The sequence below is a fragment of the Hesperophylax consimilis genome, chromosome 28 (genome assembly GCF_061612785.1).
Source record: "Hesperophylax consimilis isolate HC1 chromosome 28, BYU_Hcon_1.0, whole genome shotgun sequence".
Classification (NCBI taxonomy): domain Eukaryota; kingdom Metazoa; phylum Arthropoda; class Insecta; order Trichoptera; family Limnephilidae; genus Hesperophylax; species Hesperophylax consimilis.
The window spans coordinates 16,496,785-16,515,337 of NC_142863.1; the positions used below are offsets into that span (position 1 = coordinate 16,496,785).

The following is an 18,553-nucleotide window of genomic DNA, read 5'->3' on the forward strand; positions in this document are numbered from 1 at the left end:
AGTTAATTTTCTAGTTCCGCAAAGGTTCTTTTCAAGCTCTGTTATTATAATCAATATTTTGCCTGTTAAACCACAAAGCTGAAATAATAACAGAACTTGAAAATTAACTTTGAATTTTGATAAATCGTTCACACTCTGTGAAACAATCTGTCCTTAGTTATATTAAGCTACTGGTTTAAATATTCTGGCAATGATGGAATTTCTTCACTTGGTTCCGAATAATTATAATAGAATTTTTCCTTCATTTTGTGCACATGACAAATCGGTCGGTTCCGAATAACAGCTAAGTGGAGAATACACATTTACTATTGTATAGCTACTATCATCAGAAGCACTTGTCATGGCGGTATCAGCGCTTGAGGTAGATGGTGTTGAACTAGCTGCATTGTCTACGGTCATGATCTCATACTTGGTGAGAACTTCAAAGATATCTTTTTTGGCTTTTATTTGAAGCAAAATTGGTAATTTCTTTAAAACGTGCTCAATATGATTAGCAAACGAGCTGAACTCATCTGTTTTTTCATTTTGAGAGGTATTTTTCAACAGCGAAAGCCGCGATTTCTCTCTCTCTCTCTCTCTCAAAAATGATAGTATATCATCTCTCTTGCTATGGGGACGTTTTCTTATTTGCTTGTACGCTGCGGTAAGAGGAACAGATATATTATCTTCAGACTGTGTCAGCATTCCCTTGCTCGATATTAGGTACAGAATACGTGTCGTCATTCCCTTGCTGAGTATTAATCTGTGCCGACTCTGAGGACTCTTCAGCGGTGATTTGTGATGACTCCGATTTATCATCTATGTTACCAATAGTAGACCTCTCTTGCGGAACATTTTCTAAAAAGGACAATAATCTGTACAAATTCCATTTTGTTCGACTACTTTTCGGAGCTGACGATCCAGTGGGAAGTTTATTTTTGCGTATAAAACGCATATACCCATCCCGAATTGTCTTCCACTGCTTTTTACAATTCTCACCTGCAATTTAAATATTCAATATTAGATGATCTCTCCTATCTCCTAATCTTATCGTAATTTATTTTATGGTCTATGCATAGTCAGTAATTTAGTATAAGTATATGTACATTTAATATTTAGTTTTCGTTTGTTTCAGATTCATGGCAACAGGAGAAAGTTTTGCTTCCTTGGCATTTCATTATCGTATATCAAGATCATATATATAAATATCGAGAATAGTACAATAAGTATTACATTTACTTCGACTAAAACTTGTTCCAATTTGTATGCCTCCTCCTACTAAAAACGATTTTCAAAGAATCGAAAGAGACTTTTGGGAAAAATGGAACATGCCAAATTGCGTCGGTAGTATCGATGGCAAGCATGTCCGTATAAAATCACCACAGCGCAGTGGATCTCTTTTCTTCTATTATAAAAGACTACTTCTCCATAGTATATTGCTAGCAATACTATGGAGAAGTTGATTCAAACTACAAATTTATTGTAATTGATGCGGGGTCGTATGGAAAAGAAGGAGACAGCAGTATATTTAAAAAGTCAGAAATGGGAAAGAAAATACACAACAATGCATTAAATTTTCCCGAACCAAAAAAGTTACCAGGAACAAATGATATTTTGCCACATTTTCTAATTGGAGACGAAGCCTTTGCTCTTGATACATTTATGATGAAGCCTTATTCTCAAAGAATCGCAAGACATGACAACCAGAAAGATATTTTTAACTACAGGCTATGTCGTGCTCGGCGCGTGGTCGAAAACGCTTTCGGTTTATTATCTCAAGTTTTTAGAGTATTTTATATACCTATACCGATTTTGCCAGAAACTTGTGACGACTTAATAATGTCTGCCTGTTGCTTGCACAATATATTACGAGATGGTTATCTTGAAAACCTACAGATTCCAAGATACCACCGCAATGAAGAAGAAACACCATCTGATAATATGATCAGAATGGCGCGTTCAAGAGGTTTTGCTAATGTTGGAGGCTTAGCGATCCGAGACACACTAAAAAAATATTTTTGTTCCCAAGTAGGTGAAGTATCTTGGCAAAGAAGGGTTGTTAATCGTACACAATAGTTAGTAAAAGTTTATAATAAAAAAAATTAAAAAAACTTACTGGTTTTATTGAGATCTTGAGCGATCTCTTTCCAAACATTTTCTCTTATTCTTTGATCTTTATAATTAATATTCTTGCAATTAAATAAGCACGGATTTTTAGACACTAAATTAATAAGACTTTCGCTCTCTCCGTCTGTCAACACGTCCATTATGTCAAAAGTCGACGGCAGTACTATGCTTGCACTCGAGTGCCGTCTGCCGCTAGGCGTCAGTCGTACTACTACTACTAGTCGACTACAAGTTCCGCGCGGCATTTGTAGTGGTGTGTCTGAAACGGTCCAATACAAGTTCATACAGTTAAGTAGTGCCGTCTGCCGTCGGCGGCACTGCAGTCGACGTCTGCTGCTGCCGACTGCCGCGTGGCACGGAATCGCACCTTTAGAGAATGATCTACGGGGTTTTGGATCAGGTCTGTCCAGGGAGTGGATGCAGTTGTGTTTGTCTCGCCCGGCTGCAATCTCGTTCGGGGTCCATGTCGGTGGCTGTTTGGTCATCTTAGTATTCTGAAATTCACATTTTTTTGCGCTTTACTTTTTGCAGACATGATGGTTTTAATCAAGATTAGTGGTTATATTTCACGTAATTGATAATGTGTACATCATCTTATGTAAATTATGGAACAATAATGTTCGATTCTCAATAAATAATGATTCTTATTGTTGTACTGGACATTACTGAGTTTAAATTATTTTAAATTTTAATTTTAATTACTGACAAAGGGAATCTTGTCCAGGATTCTGCCTCCAGGGTTGTCTTCTGCCGCCGGATTACCTTTACCTCAATCATTTTGCTGAATCATTTACGGGTCACCATTGATTTAAAAAAAAAAAAATATTTATTGTTTTGGTGTTTAATTCGTAGAACTCCATTTTTTTTAAAAATAAATTTAAAATAAATCAAACGTCGGTTGTCACCAATTTTGGAGGGTGTGAATGTTATTGCCAATTCAACTGGATTATCCAAGGTTGCGTGCTTACTGTGTAAAATCAGAATTTGAATATTTTCAATTTAGTTTTATTTTTACAACCTCACGATACGATAATTTATGAACAAAAGAGCGCGTACGTTAGAGGGGATTTTACGACTAAACCGGCGGGTGAGACCGCTGGAGCCAGAATGAATTATTTGCCGCGCGAGGCATCTCGCGTTGGCATCACGCCGGTTGCTGCTGGATACATTCTGTGCTAGAGTATAAGTGGAGCTCACGCAGTTCCGTGCCAAAGGCCGCTCCCTGGGAGTGCCTAATCCACCTCCATTCCGCGGCAAGGAGCTCCAGCAGAACTAGGGGGCCCTCTTCTGGCCTAGTAGGGCCCTAGCGGCATCGCCGGATGAACCGCAGCATCCATGCTGTGGCCCGAATCAAACGGTTTCAAGACGAGAACCGTATTTATTTTATTTTATTTTTTATTTATTAAGTTAAAAGAAATTTTAGATTACACTTTCTTAACTTAAATAAGTACATACAAGTAGTTTTCTAATTTTGTTCTCATAACTTTTTTTAAAAATACATTTATACTCTCCGTTTTAAGGTTATCTGGAAGGAGATTGTATATTTGTACACCCTCGTGGCCGATGCCTCTTTTGCAACATTCAGTCCTTACAGTATTTGTGTACAATTTGTTATGTTACCTAGTTCAAAATTCAACACAATTCATCACATGTCTGAATGTGTGAATTGTCTGATTCACAAAAACACTTGAAAACCCCAAAAAAATTGTATTTGTAAGTTCACACGCAGACATTTCCTGCGTGGAATTCCACGGCGCACTTTTTAGTGTCAACTGTGTTACTCTAGCACTAATATTTAAAATGTTATTATCACTCAAGTCAGGGGTCTCTCAGGATTTGATTTAGCCCTCTTTTTTAAAATTTTAAAATGTCGATAGATTTCACAGAAATCGATCAATTTTGATCTAGTTTATTTAATGTGTGCCCGGGCACACGACATTAACCCTTAGGGGAACCTGAGGGGTACGGGGCACTTAGATGGCACCCAACGTGTGTTTGGCTACCCAACTGTCACTTTGAAAGTTTACAGATGCTTTAAAACGTGGTTTTTACACTATTTTAACCTTTAAAAAAAGCAATAGCCTTGTAGCCCTTCACTTTTTACATAGGTGGTACACTTTTTAATTCGGTTTGCACGATATTATTGGTTTTTATGATAAAATTGCGCAGAGCGAGTAGAAGTTTGACAGTTCTGCTAGGAGGCGAGAACTGAACTCGGTTGTCGGGCAGCCACGCGTCTTCCCTCCACAGTAAACCGGTCTCCCACCGCCCTGAATCCAGCGGGCGCGTGGTACTCTCTATGAAAGTCTCGGCCCGATACATGTCCGCGGACACCCGGACACCCCGGTTCACGGCGGTCACGCCAAGCGAGTCGATAGCAAAGTGGCTCTTTATCAGATCACTGATCGTTTGATCTACCTCAGCCATCATGCTCGAAGGTGGAAGATGTCGTTCCTTCAGTGGCGTGGGTAAGGAGAACAAGCAGTCTCTGTAGCCGCTGTAGAGCTGGTCCGATTGCTTGCAAGGTTCTTTTTGTAGACTCTTCCGGGTCTGGTCAAAAGAGGTATGGAAATCCGTGGTTCAGGAGAGGGCGAGGGTCAGAAGAGAAAGAAAGCGAGTAGACGCAGAAGTCGGAGCTAGGTAGAGGGCAGAGCAGAGAGAGTTGTAGAGCTTATGAGTGTTTCTGCTTGTCTGCCTTTTTCAGGGTCTTGTGCCTGTTTTAAAGGACGCAGGCAGTGGTCGAACGGTATCCTATTGTAACATTTTGAGTTTCGGGGAAATTAATCTCCATGTCTCGTGAACTGAAGTGGGAGTAAGTGCCTGTGGAATGGTTTTTTCTACCCGATGAGTGGGATGCCTATAGCAACTTCTAACGAGGAAGACGGGGGAATGTAAACACAACCAAGTACAAGCTTTTTGGTACCAAATAGAACACACAAGAATAATTGATCACAAACATTGTTGGATGATTCTAGAATATGGCGAGGGTATTTTTTGTTTACACATATCATCACTCCACCTCCTTTTGACTTCCCAGAAGTAGTAGAACGGTCACTACGAAAATATTATAATCAAACAGTCCAAGTTCAGCAGATGCGACATTATCAGAGAGCCATGTTTCAGTAAAGAATAAAGAGTCATAATGACATACACTGACGTTACAGCGAATAGTGTTTAGTTTTGTATTTAGGCCACGGACATTTTGGTAGTACGTCGAGAAGGAATTTTTCACGGAATGATTGTTCAGGTTCATTCTAAAAAAATTGTCCTAGAAAGTTCACGTCTCTCTGCAGCTTGGCGGGCGGGGCAGAAAGTACAGGTGGCACATACAGGAGATTTCTCCTTTTTGGGGCAGGCATCTCGATTGTGGCCAATTTTGGCACAGTGAGGACAGGTGGGTAAGTCTGCTTGGCACTTTGAGGCTATGTGACCATACAATTGATAGTGGCCACACTTCAAACTATCTACCCAGTCTCTTACCCGGTGTAGCTGCCAGTCAATTTCAAGTTTAGTGCGAGATATCAACGAGTGGCGCACAGATGGAAGAACTCTGAAAATGTGGATGCAATTTCCTGTGCGGGGGCCAGATTTATGAGAAAAGGTCATATTCTCCTTTAAATTTTCTAAAGATAGACCTGTATCGTTGGAGGATTGATGATGGACGGCACTTATAATTTCATCAGGCGAAATATTTTGAGGAAGGTCGTGGATAGCAATGCGAGGGAGGCGGTTTGGGGCGATGGTTGCTTTTAGGCCCGCTTCAGATAGCGCTGGAGCATTTGCCAATTTTTCCGCTTCGGCTGAAGTGCTAGGGTGGATTAACACCCCACCACTTTTTAACTCACGCAACCCCGTCACTTGAATGCCCAGGGTAGCAGGATTAATGGCAGTTTTCAGTGTTTTTAGGGTAGCTTCAGAAGTGGACTGTGAATTTTCAGCTGGAAAAACTAAAACTGAAGGTCTAGCAGGGCCAGGAAGAGCATTGTTCCTGGTTATAGGTGGCAAGCGGGGAAATTGGCTACTTGACTGAGAGTGGGTAGCAGCAACCGTATTCCAGGCACCTTGTGGTCTTTGATATACTTCCGACAATTTGACTTCCAGGCACTTTATTTGTTTGTCCTTTTCGACAAGTGTATTTTTCAGTGATTCTACTTCGGAAACCAATTTAGTGATGGTTTCCATTTTAGCCATAAGATTGTCATATTGTCTGCTGATAAAATCTCTCGAGTTTCTACTTTCTAGGTTTTCATCGTCAATTTTTTTTATAATCGCCAATTTAAAGGCTTCCAGTTTTGTTGTCATTTCTTTTTCCATTTTCTCGACTAGCATGTCAATTTGAGAAGGTACATCGGTGGTCAAGCTGGTTGACGCGGGTATTTGTCCTTTGCTTGATGCTGATTTGGTCTTAATTCCCTTCTTTTGTTGTTTGTCCACTACTTTTTGCTTTCAGCTCGGGTTTGTATTGGAGACTTAAGTTCTGGGCTGCTATGACTTCGGATTATTGGTGATCTTGGCGTAGTTCCCGATTTTTTGAAGGGATCTTTAACACCTGGTGGGGTACAAGGGGGGTCTGCCATTTAGGATTTATTGTAGTTGCATATCACTTGGCAGAAGTTGTCAGCTGATCTCTGTGGTATTTGTTTATGAAGATTTATTTTGTAGCGCCTGTTGGTAGGCAAGATTAATATCACTTTTACCTCTGACGCCTGTTTGCAGGCAATATGATATGAAAATATCACTTTAGTCAGTATAACACTAAAACTCTGAGTATTGAACATTGCTTCTCTTGAACTGGCCAGATTTAGTGAACTGCGCTACCCACTACACTATCGCCGGTTATTAGAAACCGGGGTTAATTCGTCAATATGGTCAACTGTTCATAAAAGTGATTTTAAAAATATAAATTATTTTTTATTTATTTTTTGTGTCCTTTAATTTTATAATCACTGTTGAGGTACTCCCCGTTAGGGTCTCGAAAGACAGTCACTGAGTTTTATTGCCATAAAAAGATATTTCAGTTTAGTTATGCACTTATTATTGTCAAAAGTTATCCTCAGTACACTGTCAAATTTTTAGAGATAAATCGCTTTTTTTAGCATTTATCGGTAGATATCGGGAAGACAAAGATACCGGGCGACAGCCCGAGAAAAACTACACTTCAACACAAATTCGCTTCGATTTTTACTTTATTATAATGTTTTGTTTTTTTTTCTTAAGAAACGGGAGCAACAGAAAAAGCGACAATTTATCAAAGTTGACCGATTTTAACTGATCCACTTTTATGCGCAGCTGGAAAAGTGATTCGAGTTCGAAAATTTTTCGTCCGGCTTCGCCGTGGTTCAGCTGGACGAGAACCAGGGGGGCCGCAAATTGGTTTGGTCCTGAGCGCATGCGGGTGACGCTGATTACCGGGAGGTTTAGCTCTTCTAGCTCTTTTATTTCTTCGGTGGAGGTAGACGGAGGTATCCCGCGCAGGACTGCTTTTGTTGTCTTGTCCTCGTACAGTTGAAAAGTGTGGAAGGGCACTTGGAAATCGTCGAGGAGACGGGTGGCTGTACGGAAGCTGGCAGAGTCTTCCGTGTTAAGGACGTAGCCTGTCGGGATTGCCTTTGAGTTTGCTACTTTAACCCCGGCTGCCTGTAGCTTCGGCGCATCGAGTTCCAGTTTGTCGTATTGCGGATGATTATAGGCGGAATTTTCGCCTTGAAAGTTTTCGGGGCGGCGGTGGGGTCCGAGTCTGTAGTCTTTGATCCTGCTGTCGAGATCGTGTCGCTTGTCGTTGAGGTTGGGGGCGCGAGGACGTCGAAACGGTTTTGTGAAGTGGATGCGATCGGTGAGGTGGGGCGAGGAGAGTTTGCTTTCCTCCTTTTGTTGTTACTTGTTTTCAGGGGGTAGGGCGTAATCCAGTGTGGCGGTGGGAAGTTTGGGTCTATGTATTTTTACTATTACTTTTGTGAACTTGCAATCTTCAGAATAATATTTTTTATGAACTATGTATGTAAAAGCCCAATGGGCGTATAAATAAATAAAAATAAAAATACTGTAAAATTCAGTTGGTGCCAGTTCCGGATCTAAAATAGAATCAATAAGCCAAGACTCAGATATACCGAAAATGAAGCAATCGTCATTCAAAAGAATATTATTGTGAAAAATCTCAGTTTTGATTCGTAGTCCTCTACAGTTTTGGTATATAATATTTAACATTGTAATTTAGATGAGTAATAGTTAGGTACAATTTGGTTATAATATATGAGTATAACTGAAGAGTAGTATATTATGAATGACATGTACGATATTAAATTGATAGAATAATGTTCAAAAGTGAGCATCAAGTACAGGGGGAGGGGGGATAGTGAGATAAAGGTGGGTAAGGAGAGTGTAGGAGCGTATCTTCTATATTGTGATATATATACATTGCTTATAGTAAATATACTAAAATCAATATTGAAAACAAAACAGACTATTTTAGCAAAATTTATAAGATAACTAGGTATAAACGAAATAGGAAATAAAAATAATAACATTATTCAACGGTAAGTAAAAATTAAAAGAAAAATGCAGATCGTGCGAATGATCTTAAAATATGGTTATAAATACAGGAAATAATATGAACAGCTTGCTTATAGCTTGTAAGTATACGAATAAAATATTTTGTTTTGAATTTTAGTTGGTTATTAGTATATCAGTAAAATTTAAATTTTTGAAATTTAGCTGGTTATTAGTATATTATTTGTGTTCCTAGATCTGTTATTATTTTTTATTTATTATTTACAATTTTGTATTTTTTGTAAATTTCTCAGGCCACGGGTACAGAACCCTTAGTTTCTTGTTTTAATATTTTTTATTATTATTATAATTTTAAGTGAAAATCTGTTATTGGATTTTATCTTTATTATTTAGTTTATTCTTATATATTATGTAAATAATCTGTTGATTTTCCCAAATAAATAAAAAAAAAAAAAAAAAAAAAGTAGAGACCGTATCAACAGTATCAGGATTATTGTTAGTAGGCATTCTTGAAATATAGACAATATCTATTAGTACCATTGTAGATAGATATGTACATGAAAGATATACAATGTTATAGTATTATTATCATGATATACATGGAAAACAAAAGATAAACATGAATAATAAACAGTAATAATAGTATCACTGCATTTTGAGCATAGGTATACAATGAGATAAAGGCACACAATATCGTCGAAATTGTAAATAAAGGTCGTGGAGTACACACGCTACCAGTAGCCTAATTGTAAGTAGGTATCAACAACTGTAAGATGCGCGGTATTGCGATAATTTGCCTACATGAGTATTATAATACGGGCGTTTCGAAATGTGTATAATATTTTTGCAGGCTGAATTGAATAATAATAATTACCTAATTGTATGGCGAGCGGGTACTACATAGGTATTCATAAGATGTTTGTTATTATGGTTTGTGGGCAGATTAATAATAAAGTTATAATATGTAGGATAAGTTATAATGCGATAATGTAAGTTAAGTATATTATATATGTACCTACGCACTTGTTGATAATTCAAACTATTTGTAGTATCCTGTAGATTCACCTTAAAAGGGGGCTTGGATTCAGGATTGATAAAATACGTAAGGCCGGTTAAATAATTACAGAGATCGTTTATTGCTTGTTAACTGTGAGACTACAGAATACCAAATGACAATACAGACTACCGCCGAAGTGCTCCCCGCACCTCGCGGCCCGTAGGTAGGTACCGTGTACCACATTCTCCCCCACTTAAGAGGAGAACTCCTACCAGGTTTACATCTTACCTGAGCCTGTTTACAACATATTTATATAGTTATCATATATAGCCGAATAATAATAATAGTAATACATTATCTATAGGTTGTTACACATTAGCACATTGTTACTATGCCGCAGCCTTCCAGTCTAAGGAGACTGCCACGGTGGTTCCTGAAACAGAGGAGAAGACCCATTAGCCCCTTTCCGAAAATAATGGGAAAGGTCTAGGTCTGATACTCTCATATCAGAGCCTAGATCGTCACTATACACTTTTTCACGCTCTTTGGGATTCCACCTTACACTCATTGGTGTCAGTTGATCCTCATGTCTTTTCCAGATTTGCCCTGTGTCTTTTATGAAAATTAAGTAGGTATTAAATCCAATTCTTTTTTTAATGATACCTACCACCCAACCTTTTTTTCCTCTAAAATCCTTAGTCATCACCTTTTTCCCCACCACAAATATATTCATATTTCTTTTCTTAGATTTATAACTCTTTTTCTGATTTTCTCTACTAACTAATATTTTACTCTTTACTTTATCCGACATACACCTCTCCCCCCTCCTTTCCGCAATCGCTGGAGAAATGAAATCAAACACGGACCTTAATCGTCGTCCTAACATAGCCACCGCGGGCTCTACACCAGTCGTGATATTTGGGGTATTCCTATAATCAATTAGGAATTTGGTTAACCTATCATCGACGTCTCTCGGTAACCCCCCATTATGTAAAATCTTTTTTAAAAAATTTTTACACTTTTTAACTCCGTTTTCAGCTAACCCATTACTCTGCGGATGATTCACAGGAGAAGTGATGTGCTGGATTTTTCTATCTTTACAAAAACGCTTAAATTCTTCTGAACAGAAAACAGACCCGTTATCCGATACAATAGTTTCTACAGTACCAAATTGAGCAAACATCCTCTTTAATTCCCTTAAAGTATTATCCGTATTAGCTTGTTTTAAATTAATGCATTCTATCCACTTGGTACTTGCATCTACTATAATTAAAAAATTTGTATTAGCCATCGGACCAAAAAAATCAATATGTATCCTTGTCCACTGCTTTTCCTCAATCGGCCAATGTTGTAAAGGAGTTTTTGGTGGATTCGCCTGATTTTCCAGACACTCTTTACATGATCTAACTAAATTTTCTATATCTTTGCCCATTTTTGGCCACCAGAAATACCCTCTTGCTAACCCTTTAGTTTTAGCTATACCTAAATGTGGACGATGTAACATATTTAACAAATCCCCTCTCATAGTATTTGGAATGATGGCTTTATGTCCCCAAAAAATACAATCTTCTACTAAAGACAACTCATCTCTAATTTTCCAAAAAGCCCATAACTCACTATCTTTTGGAATTTTCCTTGGCCAACCCTGCCGTAAATATTGTTTTACCAATGATAATACGTCATCTTTAATAGTGGTTTCCTTTAAATTATCAACATTTAATGGAACCTGAGAGTTATCACTAACATAAAATAACAACTCTTTTTCAATATCCTGAAAATTAATGGAACTCAGCTTCTCGATATATAAATCCTCCGATTTATTTGTCTCTTCTATTGGTAATCTTGATAAAAAATCTGAACAATTTTTTTCTGAAGCTACGTATTCAATTTCATAGCTAAACCCCGCCAAAATTAAACTGTAACGTTGCAATCTATTAGCACTCAACACAGGAATGCCCTTCTTTTCTGACAAAATTCGTACTAAAGCTTGATTGTCGCATTCTAATTTGAATTTCCTACCGTATAAATATACAAAGAATTTTTTTAATGCAAACACTATCGCTGTTGCTTCTAAATCTAAAATGCTATATTTACTCTCTGTCAATTTCCTTGATGCAAACGCTATAGGTCTACTACTACCATTTGAATAAGTATGTAAAATTGTCGCACCCAATCCCTCTAATTATAGCATCCGTTACTAATTTTACTGGTATACCTGGATCAAAATGTACTAATACGCAATCAGAAGAAATTTCTTTTTTAAGTTCTAAAACTGCATTTTCACAGTCCTTTGACCAAATCCACTCCGAATCTTTTTTTAATAATTTATATAGAGGTCCTAACAAACTAGATATATTCGGAATAAAATTTCTATAATAGTTAACTAAACCTAAGAAACTTCTTAACTGGTTAATATTACATGGGCTACTAGACTCCATTATTGCTTTAACTTTACTTTCTAATGGTCTAAAACCTTCCTTCGAAATAAAGTACCCCAAGTATTCAATACTTGTTTTGAAAAATTCACATTTTTCTTCATTTACCGTGAGACCACAAAGTTTCAATCTATTCAAAACAGCTACTAAATTTTTATTATGTTCCGCAACTGATTTGCCCGTAATCAAAATATTATCGTAAAATATAATTGTTCCGTTTAAACCTTGCAATGAATTAAACAAAACCCGCATAAATATACCTGGCGCTGCATTCAAACCATACACCAGTCGAGTATATCTATATAAACCTATATGTGTAGCTATGGTAGTTATATCTCTACTACCCTCACTGAACTGTAATTGTGAGTATGCCATTTTTAAATCTAATTTAGAAAACATTACCGCTCCACTGATTTGTGTCAATAAATCCGTAATTACGGGTACTGGAAATTTATTTACAACCAAACCTGGATTAACTGTTAATTTATAATCTCCACAGATCCTAACTGATCCATCTTTCTTAATTATTGGAACAATGGGAGATGCATATCTACTCGTCTCTACTGCTTGTAATATTCCCTCTGAAACAAGTCTATTAATTTCATGTTCGACTTTATCTTTAATAGCTAAAGGTATTTGCCTTGCATTGCACATTTTTGACTGAAATCCCTCTATTAATTCCAGCTCAACACTATATTTATTAAATTTCCCTAATTTATTCGTTAATACGTCTCTAAATTGTGTTTTCAACTTATCGACATCTAAATTGCTTTCTTCATTAGCACCAAAATTATTTACTACCGTGCAATTATTCAAAAAACTAATGCTAATCCCAAATAATTCCATAAAATCTCTACCTAAAATTAAATCCGAACCATTTTCAATAACCACAAATTCAAAATTTTGTTGATTATTATTACATGTAACCAATAAATTTATTTTACCGCTCGCCTTTAGCGGCTTGTTATCGTAACTCGCTAAGTGTAAATTAAATTGCATTAAATTAACATGTTTAAAATATAATTTATAGATACGTTCGGGTATGGCACTAATTCCCGCTCCTGAATCTATCATTGCTTCGAATGAAATATCATTTATTTTCAATTTAATTATATACGGTTCAATCCTCTTATTAATACTTGAGACAAAAATCTTTTTTTTAATGCACGAAATATTTCTACAAAATTTAGCAATGTGACCTTTTTGACCGCATTTAAAACACTTCGAAAATTTATTATTCACAACCTTGCACTCTGATTTAAAATGCCCGAATTTATTACAATTAAAACACTTTTTCTGTTCCGAATCTAGATGCTTCAATTTCGGTTTAAAATTATTACTATCGCGCGATGAACTTCTACTATGCCTCGAATTTAAATAAACACTTCGATGTTTCGATACTGATGGATTATTTTTCGGACTTTTTGATCTTGAACGTGAACTAGCTACTTGATAACACACTTTTTCATCTTTAAAATTTGCTTCTGAAGCCTCTAAACAGGCTGCGATTGAAATTAATTTCTCAAACGAATTTTTTTCGCCCTCAATGAATAACCGTTCTCTAATTTTAGGGTTTCTCACTTTACAAATGAATAAATCTTTTAAATTATCTTCAAATCTAGTACCGAATTTACAATTAATGGATAAACTTTTTAACCGTGCCGCAAATTCTTTTACACTTTCTCCCGATTCATTAATTACATTATAAAATTTTGATCTTTCTTCAAACAACGAAGTAAAATTTTCACAATAATTACCCAAAAATTCACACAAAATTTCTACTGTGACATCATTTATTTTTTTAGGAGTAACCAACTCAATCAATAATTTAAAAGTTTCCTCCTCAAAAGCGTTCAAGAATAGAGCACGTTTCTTTGCGGCAGTAATTTTCTCATCATATAATATGAAGTAATTCTCCAATCTTGCTTTGAAAACCCCGAAACAATCTGACTTGTGACTGAAGGTCTCTAATGGTTTGATTTGAGCCATGATTTTACAACAAAATTACAACAATATAAAAAAAATTATCAACACAAAACTTAAACTACGGACTTAACTTAAGTCTAATGATGTTGAAGCTCTGGTTCTGGTCATCTACTCCCTCCTGTTGCAGATCTTCCTTCTTAACCTCGGCTGTACTCCAAGAATAGCTCTCGACCGATAGTTCCCAAGGATCCGCTCTCAGCTGCTCCTTGCTCCAATACAGCTCTCAGCTGTGCTGCTGTTGTTCAGCCCCCGGCTTCTTATGGTTTGAAATATAAATATATATATATATACAGCTCCCCGCTGAATATTTATCCTCTTCACGATAACCCCGCTCCCGCGTGATTATCTTGAACAAATTTTTTTGATTCTGGTTTCGCAATTCAGCTCCCCGCTGAATTCTTTTCAATCTTATCTTTCAAAGATTCTACGATCCTGTTCTATGAATGTTGCGAGACTCCCCGTCCGTCACATTTAAAAGAGCACCGCCATTACGTGAATACTCTCCGAATTTCATGAACTTTAACAACACGTTTGCCGCGTAAATTCTTTTAAACTTCGCCACTGTTTGATTATAATTAGTGACCAATTTTCCTCGTCGCCACTGTAGTATCCTGTAGATTCACCTTAAAAGGGGGCTTGGATTCAGGATTGATAAAATACGTAAGGCCGGTTAAATAATTACAGAGATCGTTTATTGCTTGTTAACTGTGAGACTACAGAATACCGAATGACAATACAGACTACCGCCGAAGTGCACCTCGCGGCCCGTAGGTAGGTACCGTGTACCACACTATTCATCATATATTTTTTTTTTAGGAGAAAAAATAGATACAGATATCAATTGACAAGAATATACAAAACATCACCTAGAGAATTCACCTGCATCCAAACTATTTCTCACGAATTGACTTAAACAGCAGTTAAAAACATTTACAAATATTTTGACTTATAAATAGGGGAAAAATATATACATTAGAATATTATTTTACAAATAGAGATATGAAAGAAATGCGCAATATCCTTATAAGAATTTACAAATTATTTTTGAAAAAATTTAGAGGGTAAAACAAAAATATATATATATATAAATAGATAAAGATAAATTTAAAAAATATATATATTTAAACGAAGTATGTGTAAGTTGTTTACTTTGAACTTTGTAGGAAAACAGTCTTCATTTTTCTACTAAAAGTAGTGCGTGTTGTAACGTTTTAGAATTGTCTTCTTACCTCTGGAAACCTTACTGGCTTACCTTGATTTTTGTGACTTAATCGCCCCGCGGCTATGCTCTATTTCTCAGGCTTGTAGTTCTCAACCCAAGTATCGCCAACGTGGGGCGCCAGTGTAACGTTTTAGAATTGTCTTCTTACCTCTGCAAACCTTACTGGCTTACCTTTGGTTTGTGTTACTTAATCGTCCCGCGGCTATGCTCGATTTCTCAGGCGTGCAGTCCTCAACCCAAGCATCATTGTATTGACAGGTTTTTTAAAAGAAACAAGTTATTTTTAGACATTGAAGTATACATATATATTGTTGATTTTTATGGACAGGTTATACAAGTATAGTAGTCCCTACCTATATTGGCTCTATTATCGTTCGAGGATGTCAACGACTTAAAGGGGGATTCCGTAGTACGTTACTTGGTGATTGTAGTGGTTTGGTGTTGAACCCGCGGTGTGGTGGACGACGCCGTGGTGACGCCTAGGGCTACCTTAGCCCAGTGTGGGAGCCGCTGGCTGGGGTGTCTCGCACTGTGTCCGGGAAGTCCGAGTAGATAGGTATTTGTAAAATGTTCATCACTGCACAAGCTTGTTACTATGGTACCGTTCAAGCACTGTGTCCGAGAGGTCCGATTAGATAGGTATTTGTAAAATGTTCATCACTGCACACGTTGTTGGCAAGCCGTACCGGTCTATCGTTATTTGCGCGGGAGCTTGTGTTGTAAGTATATCGTATGATCTAGAAATCGCGCGCTAGTCGGGATATCGCTGCGGCTCCGCGTGACCTACTTCCTTGGGCTTTCGTACCTAACTGTCGTTAACGGGTGCATTTCTTTGTTTTTATAGTCTCGATGGCCTACGTGCGTATGGCTCCCTAGCGACGGTCCGGAAGAGAGCGGTGTGTGAGGGGTTTCCTGTCCGAATCGTGTTGTTATGCCATTGAATATTTGGTGGGCACGTGTTGCGGGGTCCGGGAGAGAGCGGGGGTGAGGGGTTTCCTGTCTTCCGTTGGCCGTTGAATTTAATACATTACAGTGTATCAAAAAATAAGTCAAGAGTCCTTGAGGTTTTGATTCTGATTAAGTGATTCGCACATTCTTCTGATTGTATCCCTGACACCAGCATTTGTACGCGTCCTGCTAATGTGGAATAAGTCGTTAAGCCTTGTTACTCTGGGTGGTACTTTGAAGTTTATTAATTTCAGTAAGTCGGGACAGTCAATAACGTTGTTACAGATTTTATACAGAGTCATGAGATCAAGGTATGTTCGCCGGTTAGATAGAGTGGAGACGTTATAACTCGAGAGCATATTTATGTACCCGCGTTTGGGTGCGCTCATTCTGTAATTGAGGCATCGCAGAAATTTCTTTTGAATACTTTCAATATTTTCTTTATAGATATCGTAAAGTGGATTCCATATGGAGGTGCAGTATTCAAGTTGAGAACGGACCAGAGTGTGGTAAAGAAGAAGATATGTTTCAGGTTTTCGAAATTCACGGCTGTTTCTGATGACAAATCCTAGCATGCTTTATTCACAATATTATCAATGTGCGCATCGAAGTGGAGTTTGGAATCAAAAAGTACGCCTAGATCTCTTATACAGTAAACGCGCTCGAGTAAATAATTACCAATACAATAATTGTGTTTGATAGCGTTGTGATTTTTAGTAAAACTTATTTGTTTACATTTATTCTAACTTAGGTAAATTTTTTTTTCATTGCAAAACGTTTCGAACCTTACTAAGTCGCTTTGTATGAGCAGACAATCGTTTAAATTCCGAACAATGGCAAATATTTTTATGTCATCAGCGTACAAAAGATATAAACAATTGTTACCGGTTTTATTTTAAATTAATGCCATCCAGAACTTTGCAGATATTCTGCGCGCCAATACTCGGTCCTCGAGTAATGTTCGGGATGGGCAGAGAATGAAAACTGTCACCAAGGCATGGGCACAAAGGACTACAGGTTCTACTAATTGTAGTGAAATGAAAGATGATAGTTTTTGCAAAGTATAAATCATGGAATATATATTTATCTTAACATGATACATATAATGAGTCGGCACTTACCCCCAGGGATCAAAAATTGGTTTTTAATTCTATCTAAACTGACTAACCACTGAATAACGGGAAGTGAGCGGGGAGCTTCTATCCGGCCGGCGGTTATCTGTCCCAGACGGATCCAGCTGGCACCATCAGGGCTTTGGTCCGAGAGTAACGTGTCCAGGAGACGGGTCCAGCGTCTCCGACAAGGTGACTGATAAGCGATTATGGAGCGTAACGGGTCTAGCGTTTATGGAGCGAATCCATCAATTGTGGAGCTGATCGGGCAGATTACTTAAGCGGGCGCAGTCCGGGCGTGTGATTTTATTATCCATTTCTCGTTTAGAAAAATATGGCTTGTATAGCACCACCTGAGGTTTATGCTTCAATTCGCGGAGTCCGCGGAATACCGATTTGCGAAGGATCGCGTCTATAATCTTCGGTAGAACATTTGTGATTTTCACGAACACTCACGGTGAACCTTTATACGGTCGTTTATTTAAAAGAACTTGCACACCCGACTTGGTTTTTGTAAAAAAAAACGAATAACAACCCGCGTCAGGAATACTGATGTACACATTTCTATTACGATCGCCCATCCAGGGTACAATGAATTATATTCTAATTGACTGTGCGACCATTACACGGCCGCCCTCGCTCGTGTAACAATTCCAGAGTAAAAAAAAGGAAACGGAAAAAAAACCATAGACACCCCGGCGGTCTATGTGTTGCCAGACCGTGCTCTCCATAATTTTAATCAAAATTAATACTAACAATGGTATTTGTTCTTAAGAGGTGTTTTAAATAATAACTTTTAAATAAGACTTCATAACATTACCCCCCGCGCCGCACAAATGTTTGTCCCCAAACATTAATACAACCCTGAAAAAACTACAACTACAATAACTAAGCTTGACAAGATCCTCTTGGTTTCTAAAAAACATTCAACCATTATACATGAGCATCATAATTTGTAAGATAAATAAGGAATAAGACAAAATCTACGATTTGGATAGCAAAACTTATGATGAATGGGTGTGCCGCAGCTCCAATCGCACCCATCGAGCGTGCAGCCGGATGGTTGAGCCTGCGATTCAGCCATTCTAGAACTTAAAGATAACTTAAGATTAATGTAACTTAATTACAAATTTTAGAAGATATTACGTGAACGGAGTCTGCAGTATCAGTATCAGTATCTGCAGTACGCACAGTATCGGAATACCGGGTGATGATAAATTGACGATTGTCGAAGACTGCC

At 37.6% G+C, this 18,553-nt stretch overlaps 1 protein-coding gene across 1 annotated transcript in view; it reads left to right on the forward strand.

Moving 5' to 3' along the window:
- The window catches only part of LOC149410270 (mitochondrial S-adenosylmethionine carrier protein), a 168,488-nt gene extending 167,116 nt beyond the window's left edge, over positions 1-1,372 (forward strand). The window contains exon 5 of the mRNA XM_089648817.1: positions 1,115-1,372. The gene's annotated coding sequence lies outside the window, so the exon portion shown is untranslated. The remainder of the gene's footprint in view (positions 1-1,114) is intronic.
- The last annotated feature ends 17,181 nt before the right edge of the window (positions 1,373-18,553 follow it).